Below are 19,654 nucleotides of genomic sequence, written 5' to 3'. Positions count from 1 at the left end.
CTTTTGAGTTAATTGTTGGGACCACATCAATTGGACCATTTTTTGTCCTTAAAATTGTTGTAAATTTCTGTATGCACTTTTCTTTTTATTATATATGATCAAGGTGAACCATGATCCTTCAATAGTGTTAGGGCGAGATGTACACTAACACTAGCATGAATCTTGCTTTTTCCAGTTTGTTTGAAATGTGAGCCAATTAGTAGTTTAAGTCTGCTGTGAAGTTAACATTTCCAGGATAAACTTTTAATAATTTCAACTTTTTTTTTAATGTTTAGTAGTAAAAATGTTAATACATTTCTGGTAATGCATTTCTGGTTTAAATAAATAAGGATGTTTTCTAGTTGTGCATGAATGCAGACAACTTAGTAAGTTTTGACAAATGTTTAAATGTGTAATGTAAGCAAAAGGTAAAAGTGAAGCCAGTGAGCTGGGTCTTTTGTCATTTGCTAAAAAAAAAATTCAAAATGAATAAATGCTGATGTTTGTGGTGCATTCTTTCATGAATGGCATTTGTAACCTTCTTGTGTCTGTGTGTGATTTGGGCAACTTGGGAAAACAGTGCTGCTTTTTTTTTTTCTCCTACCACCTTTCTCTTCAGTCTTAAGGATGAGGGCCTTTTTCTTTCCAGATGTTTTCTTCAATGTGACTGAAAACATATTTATTTTCTTTTCTTAACCTGTATTTGAAGTACTTATTTTAAAGAAGCATTCAGAGGCTGACTCTCTAACTCCATCTCTTGTCTAATACATAATTTTTGTGTAGGCCTAAAGTAACTTTCTGTTTACAAATAGTTTTCTAAAGTTTTAATTTCTGAGATTACTTCAAACAGTAACCTGTAGTGAATATAAATATACAGGCAAACATTTAATAATTTAAAAAAAGACTTTCTGAACCATAAGATTTGAGGAAGAATTTCAAGAAGTAATTGCTTTGAAGAAGAACTGTACAAAATTATTAGGGTTAAAATATCTTTCTCTTGTCAGGCAGAAATTGAAAGACGGATTAATGCCTTTTAAACTAATGGAGTGAAGCAAAGTGTTAATTTATAGCTAAGACCAGATTTTCAAAGTTTTTAGTGAAAGATGACTTGATTTCTGTGTGTCATAGAGAAAGCATGCAAATAACTCTTGATATATGTTAACACCTGCCAGGCTCTGGGTAATTTCATGCATAAACCATGGTTGTGCAGTTTTTATCTGTGCACCAGCTTTGAACATCGGGCATTCACCAAATTCTTCAGGATGACTTAGTGTTTAAAATAAAAAAAAAGGCACAGTGTTTTCAAATGATCACATAATACCTTCTTGATGGACACCATCTGCTTTGTACTAACAAATGCATTAATTATTAAGTACATAAAGATTTGCTCTTGTTTATTGTGCAGGAAAACCATTTGAAGTTAACCCAAACCAACAGTCTGCTACAACAGACCTCATATTTGCTGCAAAATTAGCGTATCTTACATTTGTCCCTCTACCATTAATGCTAATTTCATAAAGCCAAACAAAATAACGGGTAGAAGAAGAAATAAATATGTGCTTTGGTTTTGGGACTATGAAAGTTGTGTACTTTTTCAAGTTCTTTGCAGAATTCTTGATATTTCAATGTTGTATTTTTGGTGTAGAAGCACAAACTCAGTTTAGAGCTACACAGTGTTCTCTTGTCAATGCTGTTTTTTCTTTCCTCATGTATGTTCCTTCTTGATCCAGATAACTAAACAGACTATTTAAAAATCTGGCTTTGTTGTAATGTCTATTAAAAATGTTAATTTATATTTATAGGACACAGTGTGGTCCTTTGTTATGTAAACTGTAAAAAGTGCTTCAAAATTGGTTACCCAACTCAAATAAAACTAGGACAATCTGGAGTTGAGTTTGAATTCCTTCCTGTGGATACCCATAGATTTTATATTAAGCTGCCAAACATCACCTTCTATTTTCATCTTGGGTAATCTTCTTCTAACATTCAAATTACCTAGCTCAGGTTAAGAACACAATTATGATAGCATAGCTGCTAGTGGCCAGTCTGTACCCACATGCTCACTGTAGATCTTCTTACCCAGGAAAGTGTGGTCCTTCTCACAGTGTTAAATACAAACTGTTTACTCCAGGGTTCTGTAATGAAGTCTCTTAACACTGTAAACTTGCTGAAGATTCATTGTTTTGGATAGTCTCTTGTCTGCCTTCAGATCCCTGAAGCCAGTTATCGTCAGGGCTGGACAAAATGCAGCATTAAAAGGCAGTGCTGCACTTTCTTGGTAAAAAGAGAAGCTGGTAGAACAGAAATACAGACGAGGAGAAATGAGCCAGTGGAGGGCAGAATTAATCAGCGAAGATTTCTACAGTAGTAAGCAGATACCCATAGATCAGCATTTGATTAGGCTGGTGGCTGAACTGGATGGATACATGGTCTTGGTCCAAGTATATGATTGGACTGGCAGTCCCAGTTCCAGATGGAAGAAACTGTCACCATCTTACACTTGATTTGAGCCTGATAGTCTCCACCTGTTTCAATATGTAGAACACAGAACACTGCTCCTTATTCTTACATCCAACTTCGTTTTTACACAAAATAAATCCTCATTCTATATTTAGTGTGGGTCCAACGTAATTTCTTCCTAATATGTATTTTATATGTAGACTTACTAATAGTGCTGCTGAAATGAGTTTCTTTTCTCTTGAAAACACACTTAAGTTACTCTGAAAGCTTTTATATTGTTTCTTACTAACATGTAATTTGCATGTATTTACAAGCCCTACTTATTAGAGGTAATGGATCATCAAAGGCAGCAAATTTCCTTAAACTTCAATTTTGGCCAAAATAGCACAAAGTAATAACAGAAAAGGTTCTTAATTCTAGCAAATGCTAGGCATAAAAGGTGCAGTGGGATGAGGTAGCTTTCCAAAACAGGTACTGTTTGATTAAACGTTTAGTTTCTTCATGCAGGAGGGATTAATTTTGAATATTTAGGGACACCATCCAGTTTATATTAAGCTTCCTCCAGTGGTTTGGAAAAACTGAGATGGAGTTTTTGAACCTGCTAAGAAACTTACTCTTTCATGCTCTGCTACAAAGTTCATTGGTAGAACACAATAACTTTGTAATGCTCTTTCTTGGTGCAACCTCTTTGTCTTTGTGCATGGCAGTAGTTTCAGTGCAATACACTGTAACACAAGTTTCTCCTCCGATTGCATGGCACCTATCGCTTTCACTTGGCTTTCCTGAAGATGTTTGGGATTTTGCCTTGGAATGCTTCACACTTAAAAATTGCTGCAGCTATTGTAGTTCTCAGTTCTTACAATAGTTGCTGTGTTGAGAATCACAGACATTGTTTTGTGGTATAGGTGACAAAGTTGCTCTGCAGAGTAAGTGTACTTACCATTTGTAAGACGTATGCTGTGTCAGCTTGCGATTAATTGATGGACTGAGCCTTGGAATACTAAAACAAGGCTTGTGAAAGACTTTAAGTATCTCTCTAAACAGGCCCAAAGGTTTTATATCTCTCAGTATTCATATTTGACTGTCCTGTTTACTTGTCTTCTTCAGTGTTCTGGTGTTATATGTAAATGGAGATTTGTCTTCTGTATTTAGCTGTGCTTATGTGTTTCAGACCATCTCTGGCGGTCCAGTGATATAGAAAGATGGACTTTTTTTAAATGGAACAGAACCTGAGTCCTGTTCCTGAATTAGCTTCTATTCTGTTTGAGAAGCGAGCTTATTTCCTGCTTTGCCTTGTGACTGTAACACCGTAGTGTTTACCTTTCAAAAGTGTTGCATTGCAAAATGAATGTTAAGACTGTACGATGGTTGTGGTCAGAGAACTTTCCAAAAGCACTCAATGCACTGCATTAATTTAGTGTTAGGATTCTTGTTAACCTTTTTGTGGGAAGCGTTTCATAGTAGTTTTAGAGAACTTGTCTCTGGTCTGATATTCAGGCTTATTTTTAAGTCGTGGTGTGCTGAGAAGGTACTTACATTATGAACATCAGTGATCTGCCAGTCAGCAGTAACCTGGACTTTGAAACTTTCCTTTTATTAAGGTAAAATAAGGAAGCTTGTTTGCACTGTCGGCTCGCTCTGGTCTTGTTTACTTTGGGACTGAATTGTGACCACAGATTTGCATTATGTAGGACTCAACATAGACAGTTTTGGTTTTCTTGTTGTTACTGCTTGTCTTCAATTCCTTGTCTTAGCATTTTGCGTGGAAGATAAAAATTGAAATGATCTTTTTTGTTGCGATAGTGTTGTAATGAAACAAATGTACTTTGTTAGTGTTAGAAATTAAACCTTTTGAATTCATCATTATAGTTGGTTTACTGCTTGATCTGCTTTGGTTTTGGAAAACACCTTATCTGGTGTTGGTGGTTGAGTGAATTGAACTACTGAAAAGTTAGAGCAGGAAATGGTTGGTTTATACTCTGCTATGTGGATTGAACATTCTCAAAGTGGTCAGCCTTGCTTCTGAGGTTCTGCTGTCAGACTTTATGTTTAAAAAATGCTGTGACCATCTGAGCCTTAACTCTGAACCTGTGACCGCCTGCTGATTCAAACTCATTGAAACTTCTCTGAAAACTATGTTCTGGCAGACTTAGCACTGGGTTAGGTGTTATCTTGCTTAGAGCAGCTGGTAGAAAGTTAATTGAAAACCTATGAGAGTGCTCTATTCCCTGTCATGCTTCCCATGTCTGAAATATGCGCAGTAGTTGGGATGTGATAGTACCCAGATCTGAAAGCGATGAGGTCTTGGTGTGAGGTAGATTGCATTGGTGGTCTGAGTGCTAATTATCTTCTGCTTGAGAAGATGTCAGCTTCGAAATGTAATGTTGGGGATTAAAGTGTATTTAATTCAGAAGATAAGTAAGAAATTTTATCAAGAGGATGTTATTAAGTGGAATTGTCTCCTTAGTTCTCTTGCTTTTTCAATAATGCTGCCTTCAGCAGCACAGTGGGTTCATTTTAATATCACTAAAAATAGACCAATTTTGAGCTTGACTAAAAATTGACAATCAAGAAAATAGATTTTTACAGGCTTATGATAATAATTCTTAAAACTTTGCCCTATAACTTATACTTCATCCTGAGTCACAAATGAGAGCTCTTTCAGCTATTCTTTTGGATGCAGACAACTTCGAATTAACTTCCTAAAACCAGAAAAACCCCTGTAGCTGCTGGTTTACCAGCAGGCAAAATAAAGCCAAATCCTTCCATACAATCGAATGTTAATTCTGAGAGAGATTAAATATTAATGCCTAGTTTGTAAAGTCTACACTAAGGATGCTTGCCTTTTACGTAGTATAACAAATGGCAGGGTATGTTGAGAAGGCTTCAATTCCTCATTTTATTGACTGTTAAAAAACAAGTATGAAATCTACTGCATTTTTTCTTACTTGTAAATCTATTTAAATAAGTTACTTTGGGAGAGGAATCCAGTCTGGGTGACTGGTTATAGAATTCTGAGTTTGGAACACACGTTCCTGGTGGTCAGAAGAGAACGTAACTTTGTGTCTGTAATGGAGTTGCTTGAAGCTGTTACAAAAGCAGCATCTGGAATAGGATTCTTCTGTCTCGGTTGCAGTCACAAGCTTGATTGGAATGTGGTCCAGGAGGAGAGTTTACGTGGGAAAAAAAAATTCTTAAGCCTACAGAGGCTTTCATAGAATCATTAAGGTTGGAAAAGACCTTTAAGATCATCCAGTCCAACTGTCAGCCCAATACCACGGTGCCTACTTAAACCATGTCCTGAAAGTGCCATGTCTACATGCTTTTTGAACACCTCTAGGAATGGTGACTCCGCCACTTCCCTGGGCAGTCCGTTCCAATGCCTCACCTCTCTTTCAGTAAAGATTTTTTTCCTAATATCCAATCTAAATGCCCCCTGGTGCATCTTGAGGCCATTTCATCCCATCACTTGCCACCTGGGAGCAGAGACCATCACCCACCTCACTACAGCCTCCTTTCAGGTGGTTGTAGGGAGCGATAATGTCTCCCCTCAGCCTCGTCCAGACTTAACAGGCCCAGTTCCCTCAGCTGCTCCTGATAAGAGTTGTGCTCCAGACTCTTCACCAGCTTCACTGCCCTTCTCTGGACACACTCCAGCAACTCAATGTCTTTCTTGTAGTGAGGAGCCCAAAACTGAACACAGTATTTGAGGTGCAGCCTCAGCAAAGGCTGCAACTTTGACACATCTGGAGGAGAAGCTGGGCAGATCAACGATCTCTCGGTTTCTCTCCAGGAATACCTGCCATGTCTCTGTTAATCTTTGTAACTGAGATATGGAGTACGGTTAGCTCACATATTTTTCACACATTTGTGTAACTGTCACCTCTGGCAAACTTTTTTCTTAGGTGTGTAGCTGGCGGCTGCATTTCAGTCTTGAGCATTTCACTCTTGAGCAGTACATAAACTAAAATTTGTCATCCTATTGCGATGTTTTTCTTACTCGGCAACAGAGTACTGTCTTGGAAGCACATATTCTGTAGTGTTGGTCTCCGTCATTTTTCTTTCAAAGGGAGCTAGGCTATGTATATTGTAAAATAGTTTTGGACTTCTCTGTGGAAGTATTTCTGGAGAAAAATGGAGAAGAATCACAGGGCCAAGGCTCAGCCTTTCTTCCTCCAGTCTTTCTTAGCCAGTGGAAAAGTACTAGGCATTTTATCTTCAGAGGGTTTTGGCCAGACTTTACGCAATAATACTGTCTCTCATCAAAAGGCACTTTGTTAGTTTGATTGATTTGGACACGCCCTGTTAAGCAGTCACTCAGACACCTCCCGGAATTAGTCTGCTGGTCTTGATGTATATATACATTCCTTAGTACTGGAAGCCTATGGGAAATACAGTCTGGTCCTTGTCAGCAGGTGCCCTGCGCTTCAGTCCTGAAAGGATGTTATTCAGCTCTTCCACACAAACTGTGAGCTGGGTCTTCAGGAGAGTGAGAGAAAGCTCATTCATGTAGAATCATAAAATCATAGAATAGTTAGGGTTGGAAGGGACCTTAAAGATCATCTAGTGCCAACCCCCCTGCCATGGGCAGGGACATCCCACTAAATCAGGCTGCCCAAGGCCCCATCCAACCTGGCCTTGAACACCTCCAGGGATGGGGCAGCCAGGACTTCCCTTGGCAACCTGTTCCAGTGTCTCACCACTCTCATGGTGAAGAAATTCTTCCTAAATTTAAACTGTTTTGGATGCGTTGGTATTGCCTGCAAATACAAGTAATATTCATGAACCTCCTACCCTCAGTCTTGGAGCTCCTGGATGGGTGCAAAGATGTAGAAGATTTTTCTCTCGAGAAGATACCTGACTAGGGACAACGACCAAAATGTTTCTTTTGCTAAATACCTCTAGTGCTGCTTCCATCTTTTCTGGGCTTGTATATTTTAGCCCTAAGAAGAAAGATAATTCTTGATAGGCACGGTGTTGCAGTGTAACTTGCAAGCCATGAAAACCAGTGAGGGAGAACCAGGAAACCAACACAGCCTGTTTTGTGCTGTTAATAAAAGTGAAATTTCTCATTTGGCCTTTGCCTTTTGCATCAGGAAAGCCCCATCACAAGTTATTGTGGTGAATGCAGAAGCAAAGGGCATTTGTCCATGTCTCTTCTTCACCTCTTCTCTTCTGGCGCAAGCTCTCTGCTGCTACAGATGCTTGTTTCCCTGCCAGCACGGGGAAGGAGGTGCTTCTGCTGCCTGAGGATGGTGTGTTTGATCCAGATTGGATTAAAAAAATGTGTACACCAGTAAAATAAAACTGTGCATGTTAAAGGTCACCTTGTTTGGAAAAAGGGTATAAACATTTGTAGAAGTCTAGACAAAGAGAAGATAAACATATATTTTTAACATGTGGGTGATTAACTGTTGGAAGAACCTGCTAAGAGAAGCGATTTCTTCAGCTTTCAGCATCTTAAAGGACTTAGCTTTCTGAAAAAAGTGTTTAGTGAGAAGCGAGTGTTTGGGCTTTACAGAGAAGTAGTGGAACCTCAGGACCCTGAAGCACAGATTGAAATGCAACATAGGGCACAGTGTTCCTTTGGGGCTTTCTTCATAATCTGTGTCTTAGTTTCTTCTCTCTCTCTCCTGATCTGTTAACATTAATGGATATGACACATTCTCTTACCATGGTTTTGAGACTGGGCGATGCTTTCGGCATGAAGGAATTCGAGGGATGGTTGGGGCTGCCTGCAGGGCCCACCTTGCCTCTCAGAAGGTGCTGGGGAAGCAGCGTAGCTGGGAAAATGCAACATGTGCATCTAGGACACAGATATCCCCTAATGGCTATTGCCTTAAAGTATCCAGTTTGGGATGTGTAGGTGCCCAGCGTGGACTTCATATGGGAGGAGACATTCTGGATCTATTAAGGTAAGTAGTTGCTTTATTGTAGTGGACAAATTTGGTGTTTAGTGACGAGGAGGAACAAGGCTGAAGGCTGTGATGTCTGTACCAGGGAATTTGATTTGGAATTTGCATTACAGTGAGCCCTTGTACATCTGCTTTCTCTTCTCACCACCAGCAGGCTGCGGAGCTTGAGAGAGCCCAATTTCAGCTCCCGAGATGAAGATTAGGAGGTCTCTTGTTAATGAGTGTAATGTTAGGACAACGATTCATTTAGCACAATGAAGCACTCACTTTCTTAAATCTGGGCAACATTTTAATGGTGTATATTTTTTTATTTTTTAGTGTGTTAAATCTTGCATGGGTAGCTATACGTGTGTTGTGAATTTTAAGTGACTACGATGAAAAAAGCTGGCTTTTTCTTAATCAGATCGTCTTTACTACTGTACTAAATGCCTGAGACTGCAATCTATCAGGAAGATATTTCTATAGGGAACAGCAAGAAAAGCATCTCCTACGGGGCTTACATGCATGAAAAAAACTGTCTGTGTACACTTATTTGGGTTTAAATTCACTCGGAGCCGCATTTGTTGATCAAGTTTATTTCTAAGTGAAATGTGGACAGGCAAATTCCTGGAATAACAGCTCAGCAGCATTTGGGTCATATAACTATAAACATAGCTTGGAACAAAACCAAAGCATAAACTCTTGTAAGGCAAAGTCCTGGTATTTCTAATGTCCTTCCTAATTTTCTGGGGAAGGTATAATGCTTGGGGAGTGCTGGAATGCCGCAAGTGACTCTTGGTAGTTCTGTGGTCAAATTAACCATATTTAGAGGTCTAAATGTTCAGCCCTTAAAATAGCTTTTGTGCAGTCTCCTTTCTGTACAAATAATAAAAACCGTGAGGCTTTTGCCTTGCAGTAGAGTCAAGGAGTATTCTGCTTCACCAGTATGGACACAGCTGGAGGGTGACAAAGAAACTTTGTTGATGAGAAAGCAAGTAAGTCTGTTGTACTGCTCTGCCCATTTCTGGCTCAAGAGAAGTCTTAGAACTTCCTGTAGTTGGCAAAGTATATAGCCACTGTACACCTTGTGTGTGCTGATGGCTGCTTGGAAGAAAACCACTTCAAAACTAGTTACTTTTAAGTGTCTTAGAGCCGTAACTTGTCAGAGCAATAGAATTATATCCATTTTATCTGTATTTTCTGAGGAGGTTCACAATTTTTTAGTTGCATCCCATGTGGAACCTGTTTCAGAGTTAGGACATGCAATTCCATTCTCTTGTACAACTTGAGTCCCCTGTTACATCACTGGAAGAGATGTCTCTGAGTGTACTTGGGTGAAACATAGCAATTTCTCTAGACAATCAGGTAGAAAGTGAGAAAGTAGATGATAGTTTTTACCACTGTGTATTTTACTATGCATATGCATATTTTTGAGGTGCTATATAAGTACTAGTTTCTACTATAGGGTATATAACTCACAGTATCTATTTCAGGGGGGCTGTCTAAATCATTCTCAAAGTCTTTCTGAAACGGTATTGACATCTTGAAAGTATTAGCCTGAAAGAACTGGAAGATAGTCCTGATTGAAAAGTTAAAGGAAAGCTGAGTAATTTGTCCTGAATGCTACCCATAGCAGTTTTGTAGACTTTAATAACTTCTTTATTAAGAGATGTAACTCTGTCTTGAGAAGTGCCGTATTACAGAAGGTGGATTTTAAGTGCTTTCTAGTGCAGTAAATAACCAAGAAGATACTTCTTGTAATCACTTCTTAAAACAAGAAGCTCAGCTTGGGGAAATAAAACATTTTTCTGAGAAGACACCAGGTGTTTGAGCCTTTCCGATGAAAAGCATCAAGAACAAAAGATTAATCAATTAGTCTTAGGTGGTTTCCACTCTTCCTCTGCTCTAGCACTTGTTCTGGGATCACATGTGCGCTTTGCTCATGAAATGTTTATAGAAGGAGCTGACTTCATCCCTGGTAACTCTTTTCATAGAATAAATCACAGAGCCAAGTGCGTGCCCATGCCGTGTTGCAAGGGAGTCGCTTGTTGCCCTGGACAGAATAGTTTCCAACAGTGGAGAGCCTTTTTTTTACGAGTGCTCTTTGAGGGGGAGATTTTGGCTGCTGCCTTCCAGCTTCTGAAAGAAGCAGCCAACCCTTCGTTAACATTGGGTTCCAAATTCCACTCACTGTTGTGTTTTCTGGGTGTGGCAGCAAAATTCCCCAAATTATCTGTGTCTTGGGTGTTGAGTATGGGCCTGTGAGTGGCACAGAGCCAAGCTAACAGCCTGAAGTGCAATGTTAATTTAGGTTAGCTGATCTATTGCTAACAGAGGTCAAAGCCTCTCCAGTTTTCTATTTTTGTGACAGTTCTGGCTAATCTTCCCTTCAGATATTACCCTCAAAATTTGCAGTTGAAATTATGATATAGATGGGCCCTCCTAGTTGAACTGCTACCAGTGTCCAGTGTGTTGGTGTTAAAACAGTGTTATTTTATTTACTGTCTTTTCTTCTCAATAGAAGTTTAGTGCTTTGACAGCTCCTGGAAGGTGAAATGACTGCATTGTCTGCTGTAATTTTATCTCTGGACCACTATTCAGTCTCAAGTAAGCAACTTTTTCTTTCAAAAAACAGTTGTTAATTCTTTCATTTGGTATTTTTCAAAGTTACTGTTGAAGGAGATTGTTTCTGCAGAGAAACTGGATGTATCCAGTACCAAGAGTTCAGGCAAGGTCAGAGTTGTAATTAGAAAGTGGTGAAATGTTCTCAAAAGTGCAAAGTCCGAGACTTTTTATATCAGTTGCTGACTTGCATGGTAGCAAATGTAGGTGAACGTCAGTCTTATCTGTTGTGCATCTGTTCTGGATTTCCTTTTGATATCACAGTGCTGACTGCAGGACATTTTCAACCCCACAAGGGCAGAAATAACAATCTTACAAGGCTGAGGAGAAACGCTGTAGTGTAAATGAAGCTTGACATCTTCAGACTTAGTAAAACTCTTGGCAAATGCTTCCTAGAAGATTCTGAGTTTGCTGGTGTTGAAGAGGGAGGTGGATCCTGCACATTGGTCTACTAGTAGTACAAAATAGTCTGTGATAAAATGATTCGAAGCTCTGCAGTTTTGACGATTTGCTTTTAAAGTTTTTCAAATAATTTTACCACTGTTTCATTGACTCTGCTGACAAATAGTTACTTTCATATTTGGAAATGCTTTCATTGCCATTACAGAGTTGCAGAATGCGTGGTATGTCCGTATGCCAGGTGATTTGAGCAGAGGCTTGTTACGGCAGTCTCAGGTGCTGAGTTGTCCTGTTGTGTGGTTTTGGTGGGTGCATCCCTTCCATGGGCACATCTCTCCATTCAGATGCTCTTTGCCCCATTCTGGAACGTGACACTCTCCAATTTCTCTGCCTTTGTGGTAGCTCTTAAGTACAAGTCCCCTACTTTTTAGCTCAGGCCCCAAAGTCTGTAGTTGGAAATGGTTGTTATTGTCCTTGGTGCTGCATCCCTTCGATCTCAGAGCTGTGTTAAAAAAAAAAAGGGAAAGTGTGATGGTGCTGCTGCAGCAACATAGGATGGGAACAGCTATAGCTCCAGGCATGGGCAGCTCTGGAGTGGCCTTCCCAGGAGATGTGTAGCTGTACTGGGTACACCAACCAGGTACTAATGTCACTGTTTGAACTCTCCTTCTATTTCCAAAACTCACAAAGCTCTCTTGGTAAAATGTTCCTGGATGCCTGCAGAAGGAGCTTATAACCTGACTGATGATACTGTTCCCAGGCACAAAAGATATTTGTAAGTATTGTTATTGTTGGATGGTAGTCATGTTTCTGGTTTGGTGTCTGTTCTTTTAATTGAGAAAATTCTGATTTCTGTGTTCTCCATTTATTGGTTATTTTGGTCACGACTTCAGTGTGAGCAATGTACACAGAGCAGTCTCTCTTTGTGCATATAAATATACGTACGTGTGTATATGTTTGTGTGTATGAACATTTAGTTATTGATAGGTCTTGGATTTGAAAAATTACCTGTATTTCTAAACTATGGTGAGTTTTAAGGCACAAGCTGAAGAGCTTGACTATGGGTGGGGAAAAAAAAGATCATTTGAAGGCTTTGAGAGTTCCTAATAGGAGATGCTGAACAACAAAAAGTGGTACAGCTTGGGAAGCATAGGTTCCTGATAAAATATAGTATTTAGTCAAAATTAGTACTGATATCAACTTGAAATGCTATTTTTTCAAATTCAGACTCATTAGCATTTCAGTATCATCAAACAAAATGCCAGCTAACTGCTTGGTGCTCTTGTTGTCAGGAAGATGTCAAAAATAGGGTTGGGTTTTGTGGCTCATGAAAACCTATTGAGCTGTCAGAAGAGACCTCCTTGTACTCTGAGCACGTGTAATTTTCAGGGTCATTAAAGGATGGTGGTCTTTTTACATGGAGGTCTGTAAATCAAGGATGTGTGCAGGCACTAGGAGCTGGGATTTGCTCGCTGTAATAATATCGGAACGGGTGAGGAGTGAATGTTGTGGTGTGGGGTATAATTGTAATCAGTGTAATTCTTTGTAATTAATATGTGAAACCCCTAGAATCGTGTTTAAGGCTCAGGATAGAAGGGAGGGTATTTTTCAAATTATTATCCCAAAATGATGAGAGCTTACAAACTGAGCACAGGCAATGCAATATGAAACATGGACCTTACTCTTATTGTCATGTGTCTGTGAGATTTCAAAAGCGCTAATAGCCTTTTGATGAAAATGTAAACTTGATGATTTTGTGCTTTTGCCAAATTACTATGGAAATGTTGACAAAACAGCTGAAGAAGTCATTCATCACATTTTTCTGAAGTCACTCATGAGATTCTTTTCTTTTTGAATTTAACAGCATGGCTTCTTGCTTTATATATTTTCTCTTCTGGTAATCTGGATTTGCTGTAAGTTAAAGTTTTGAAGACTGGTTTAAAGCTGATAATCAAGGGAAAAATGTGTAACAAAGCTGTATAATTTGTAAATTAGGGCTTGCTCAGAACAGCACTGTGGAGATGGTCCTTTCCCTGAGTGCCACATGGAAATATAAGAGGATGTCTTGATACTTGAACTCATTGTTTTTTAAGAATCGTAAATGTTCATTGTGAAAGTAGAAGAGCACTTTTCCTCTGCTCGCTGTATGAGGAGTTTTCTAATTGGTAGCCAGTTTTGATGGACCTGGTCATGGTAACCACTGGGAGGGCTGAAGGCAAGAGGCAGTTTTGTCTTTAGGGGCAGCAAAGGGGCCTTTTCATCTGGCATTGGGAGGTTCTGGAGCACAAGCGTGAGAGGTCTGAAGGTTGTGTGGGGCTCTGCTCAGGCACAAGGAAAGAAGAGATGCCAGTGGGAGGCACCTCGTGTCTGGGTGCGTGATGGAGGACCAAGCTGGGTTGTATGTAGTTGCACCATGGATTTTGTGGTTTATTTATTTGTTTTTGTCTAGCAGGAATATTAAGTTGCATTGTAGGGGCCTATTCTTTGTTTTTCTCTGTAGGATTTTGTTTTGCACTTCAAAATCCCATTTCAAAGTGAAATGTGAGCTGTGGGGCTTTCTCATGGTGGAGATGAAACCTGCAGGGATTTTTCCCTGAGGTTGAAATTTAGGTGAGATGAAAACCTCTCTGAATATTGAACCCAATCAAGTATTTTGATGTCAGTGATACCAATTCTGGAGGAGGAAGGGCCATATAAGAGAGGGAAGCAGTTACAGTGATCTGAGACCCATCTTACTTTCAGGTTGCATAGGGAGTGTGGTAAGGAGAGAAGCCCCAGGAGTAGGAGCCTCTGGTGCAACTTTTTAAGGGGATCTGACTGACAGCACTACGTCATAGCGGCATACAACGTGACTTGCAGGAAACTATGGTAGATATCTGGCATGACCCTGGAAAGTGTAGAAAGCATCATCTTTTAAGTAATCTCAATTGCTGTTTAAAAATCAGGTCCACTGTTCAGACTCTGAGCTTGAAATCTTACTAATTTGTATTTATATATGTCAATCTGCAAAGCTCATTCCGCGCTCTTTGATTCCTTTAAAAAATCATGCAGCAATGAGTAAGAGACCCCTGTGTGATAAAGTCTTTTAAATTTAATAAAATTCACTTTGAGCAGCAGCATGCAAATGGGGTCATCTCTCTGCTTGCCGGAAACGTGGGGGTTTGTGTTACCTACTGCTATTTGCATTTCCCACATCCCAAAGCTTTGAGAGCAGTTGGCATAATCTATACATACTTTGACAGAAGCAAAATAACTGCAGAAACCTAGATGTGCTCAGCCTGTACTTCTCTTTGGCCTCAAATTTAAAGTAGGACTGTTAATTGGGCTTTAAAAGGTCTTCTGATGAGTAAGTTTTGGCAATGAGGAGGTAAATCCAGGCTCTTTCCGCAACTGTGTCACCTGAGGCGGTCAGAGAGGAGTGGCTTTAGCCATTGATCCCCATTTAGCTGCTGGGGAACAGCACGATGACATGTCCTTCAAAGCACCACTGGTGCAGTTAGTGAATAGTGTACAGTGCATACTCATTTTGTTTTCTCAATCTGTTACAGATGAGTTATCTTTGTGGTGAAACGTTGTCTAGAGTATCTCGGTGTATTGGAAATGCAGGATTCGTGTTGGTACATGTTGGGTGGAATGCAGGATTCTTGCTGGTACACGCTGGGCTGAATACAGGATATAATGGGGTTCTTAGGCATGTGTGGGAGCGGTATGTGAAATGCAGATAGCTAAAAAAAAGAACAAAATAAGAAGGCTGAGCTTTCTAAGGGTGGTGCTGTGGGGCAGGGAGGGTGAGCAGACCCAGCATGGGGCTTTCCCTGCCCCTGCCCTGTGCCGCAGGGGTACAGGCTGGGTGGGAACAGCATGAGCTGGCACCGGAGCAGCTGGATACGAGGGCAAAAATAAAAGGAGCAAGTCCATTGCCAGCTTTTAAAGCCAGAAGGGCAGAGGATTGCTATGTGTGTTGAGCAAAAAGTATTGAACCCTGCCCTTTCGTGGACACTGGATGTGCTGCAAGCCATGGCTCTCCTTGGACAGAAATAGCACTGGGAGAGTCACTCCATCAGTCTCTGTCCTTTTTCCCAAATCCCCCCCTTTTTCTCCCATCACTTCCCACGGATTTCACCATCACCTTCTGTGTTGTCCCCTGCCGCTTGTCACTTTTTGTCTCGTCACAGGAAAGTCTCGGGTCCCATAGAAGGGGCAGTACTAGTGCTGGTCCTGGACTGGGAAAGCCCGGCCCAAATTCCCCAAGTTGTAAACTTAATACAAAGTTTGGAGCTGGAGCAGGGAGACACAATGCACGTCTGGGCGCGATGGAGCCAGCACGGGGTGTGAGATGGGGAGAGGATGAGGTAGGACACGGCAGCAGGTTTCTGCCAAGGGTATGGACTGAGAGCTGCCAATGTCTGTGGCACTGCTTGGCTAAATATCTCCTTGCATTGTGCAGGAAGCGTGTCTGTCACCCCAGCAAATCCCGAATCTCCTTGTGCTTTTTCTAAAACAGTGGCACTGAGGAATGGGCAATTGCTCTAGAAGAAAAATGATTGCCAATAATTGGTGAAAGACACTGATTTGTGTGTGAGACTACTCAAAACGTCATCCTTTGTCCTGTGCTTTAGCTGATAAACTTCAGTGTTGAAATAAACTTCATTTTTAGTTTGCAAAAGCTCTGCCCCTAGAAGCGATGGTGCAGATGGGGCAGCTGCTCTGGCATTTCCAGGATAGTTTCTGAGTGATTTCAGGCTCTTTGGGCTTTTGGAACTGCTTGCATTTTTTTTGTTGGTTTTTTTTTGTGGTTTTTTTTCATCAGTAGATTTTAAAATGGCTACGTTTTCTTATAAGCATCACCTCAGATAGCATGAGAGAGAAGGCTGTCCCTGCTGGACTCAGACAGCAATGTTTTCCACTGAGGACATGATGCAAATTTTGGTTTCTTTTGAATCTGACACAGCCTGAAAGTGGGTTTTATAACTCCTCCTATTAAGTGTCACGATATTAGTGTTTCCTGGCATTTAGAAACAATTTTAAGAAAGATTAATCAGGAGAACTTGCTCAACATAGCCTCCAGTAGTGGTGAGGGAGTATTTTCTTGGCTGAGTGTGCAGCTTACAGGTTCAGGAGGGGGGTGTTTGTATGCAGATATGGTTTTGGAAAATACCCTGGGCTTGGTATCTTACAATGAGAGTCCCTCACTCTCAACAGAAATTGAAAAGATAGGTTGATTTGGCAACTTTCTGAACACAACTTTCAAGTTTAGTCCCGACAATAGACCACTTCTTCTGTGTTTTCATAGAGATACTTGGACTCCTGATGTTTTTTTCTGTGTTATAATACATTAGATATGGAGCTTTTAAAAGAAGAAACAACAAAAAAAAAAAATGAACTAATCTCCAAGAATTTTTCAGCACAGGGTGGAAGTTTGTTTCCATTAAGTAAGGTCTTATCTCAAACGGGCTCCTCTAAAGTATGAGATTTCCCAGCAGCTGTTGGAATTGAGTATCAGAAGGACCTTGGTATCTTCTGCTGAGGTAAATATTAATACCAGAGCTGCTGTAACAGTGGAAAACTTTATCAGCACAAAAATCTTATCAACAAAGTGCTATTGACTTCAGGTAAGTGTATTGACATGGGGATTTTTTTTTCTTTCGCTTTGGGTCGCTCCTTCAGTTGCAGCTCAGTTCTGCCCAGAAGCAGCAGGTTTAGTTGAGTCATCAGAAACTCCAGTGCCCTCCGTAGGGGCAGGGTAAATTCCTAGTCCTCTTAACAGGAAGAGGAAAAAGTCAAGTAAAGCTCTCTCTTTTGTATTCTTTTTTTGGTTGTCAATCAGAATCAGCTGAGACTAACACCACCCTGAGCAAGTTCAATACATGCTTCCACTTAAGTCCTCTCTAGAAGCAGCAATACAGTGTCTTGCTCTGAGCTTCAGAAAATTCACTGCTTCTTAACTCCAAAGTCTTAAACTATTAGAAAGACACTTTGCTGGCCATCATTCAGGAAAGATTTGAATGGAGTAAGTTTCCTGCAAAATGTCCTTGCACAACCTACTGGCTGGAGTTTTAGTTCAGAGCCGTCTTGTGTCATTCGATAAAACCAGGTGTCCCTCACCAGTTTCATCTTCTAGTGCTGCTTACAGGAAGGGCTGTGTGTTGTTCACAGCCTTGGGGAAGTCTTCCCCTGGATTGAGCAAACTGGTGCACCTACTTTTTGTTTCTTAATATCTGAGGGTTTTTTTGGAGGGGGAGGAAAGATGGGTAGGTGTATAAGAAAATAGCATGCAAGCAGTAGGGCTGCTGTGGGGAACCACAAAGGCTCCGCTTCCTCTTGGCGTGAGAGGGGATGTAGTAAATGTAAATCAATGGTTTGATATCCTCAGGATGTTTACTGGCATGTTGCTGTTAATTACTGTCTTGCCTTTAATTACTGCAGAGTCCTGGTAGGATTTCAGTTCTATTCCAGGATGTACATGGATGTTATTTAAATGTAACACAAAATAATAATGCTAGTTCATGTAGGGCTGCTGTTCTCCAAAGTGCTCTGTGACCTGCCCATTCCACTTCACCTGGAATATCCTCTGCCTTACTGCTTTTAGTTCCATGCGTTATTTCCATTTTCCAGGAGTGCACACGGACCTCTTGCTGTAGCTGGTGGGTCCCCTAAAGCCCCTTCCTAGTCCAAGAATTGTACTCATGGTTTGCCTTAAACACGAAAAATTGATGTATTGCCGAATAAATAAAAGTTGACAGTGACTTTTCTGATGTTGTTGCCCCTCACGATAGGCAATATTGCCCTCTACTGGTTAATTACAGGTTAAAGGATCCGTGTTCTCCTCTTTCATGTAGCAGCACTGGTATGAGAAATTATTTCTCAACCTTTCTTGCTTGGAGGAGAAGGCAGGTTTTGGTCCTAGTGCAACTTTTGAGGATGCTACAGCTCATGTTTAATTTCCCCCAAGAAGCTCTTTTTCATTTGGGAGCACCCTAGCACCAAACGTTAAATATCGTTCTTAAATATTACTAGTAATGCCAAATCCCTCATTTTCAGAATTAACCCTTAGAAATATAACTTCTCCAGACTGGTTTTGCAAGTGAGATAACTGCAAGGTTTTAGATTATTATTTGCATTGGTAGATAAGACCTTTTGCTTAACACTGTGATTTGGATGCTGATTCCAACAGTCCCTTATAATTGCCCCCTTCCCTGCCCAGGCTGGGATGGCTACATGATGAGCTGGATCCAGGCACTGAGCTGGGTTAAAAATAAGCTTGCAAAAAGAGTGTTATTTTTAACTCAGGTCATTTTCCTGCTTGGGTTCATGGTGCGGCTGCCCAGGCTCTCACGTGGATGTGCTGGCTTGGAGGCACGAGGGACGGCAAGAAGGAGCTGTGAGGGGAACAGAGGGCTGTTTAAAGCTGGAGCACTCTACAAGCGGCTTCTCGAGTGGGTATCCCAGCTCTGAACTTGGCTGTAGAGCGCTCCCTCTTTCCAACTAGTCTTCCTAAAAGCCTTTTCCAGGACAAACACCACTGTTGACAAAACTCCAGCAGTGTTTAAGTGCTTTTGGTGGTGATGCCCTTTCTCAGTGTGTGTGGCTGACCTTTCTCGGAGTACATTTTTTTCCAAGTCTGTGGTGGTTTAACCCCATCCAGCAGCTAAGCCCCACACAGCTGCCTGCTCACTCCTCGTGGTGAGATGATGCAAAGAATTGGAAGAGTAGAAGTGAGAAAACTTGTGGGCTGAGATAAAGACAGTTTAATAGGATCACAGAAGCTGTGCACACAAGCAAAGCAAAACAAGGAATTAATTCACTGCTTCCCATCAGCAGGCAGATGTTCAGCCATATCCAGCAAAGCAGGGCTCCATCATATATAATGGTTCCTTGGGAAGACAAATACCACCACTCCAAATGCTCCCCCTTTCCTTCTTCTTCCCTCAGCTTTTGTTGCTGAGCACAATCCCTCTGCTTCACTGAGGTCAACTGTGCCAGCTGTATCCCATCCCAGTCTCTTCTGCATCCCCAGCCTTTTTGCTGGTGTGTTGATGGAAGGAGCAGAAAAGGTCTTGGCTCTGTGTAAGCACTGCTCAGTAATAGCTAGAACATCCCTGCGTTATCAGTGCTCTTTCCTGCACAAATCCAAAACATAGCCCCAGATGAGTTATTATGAAGAAAATTAATTGTATCTCAGCCAAAACCAGCACAAAGTTTCATATTTGGTACAGCTAGCTTTATTCAGAGTCTGGTTTGAATGTTTCAAGTATGTTCAGATATGTAGAACAAGAGAAAATAGTTGATGCAAGTGACAC

The 19,654-nt window shown here is 40.7% G+C and overlaps 1 protein-coding gene across 2 annotated transcripts in view; it reads left to right on the top strand.

Moving 5' to 3' along the window:
• The window catches only part of DNAJB6 (DnaJ heat shock protein family (Hsp40) member B6), a 67,459-nt gene that overhangs the window by 33,144 nt on the left and 14,661 nt on the right, over positions 1-19,654 (top strand). The window lies entirely within an intron of this gene.

This window comes from Cuculus canorus, chromosome 2 (genome assembly GCF_017976375.1).
Source record: "Cuculus canorus isolate bCucCan1 chromosome 2, bCucCan1.pri, whole genome shotgun sequence".
NCBI classification, from domain to species: Eukaryota; Metazoa; Chordata; class Aves; order Cuculiformes; family Cuculidae; genus Cuculus; species Cuculus canorus.
Note: the sequence above shows the minus strand (reverse complement) of the source record. Positions and strands in the feature narration are given on the sequence as shown.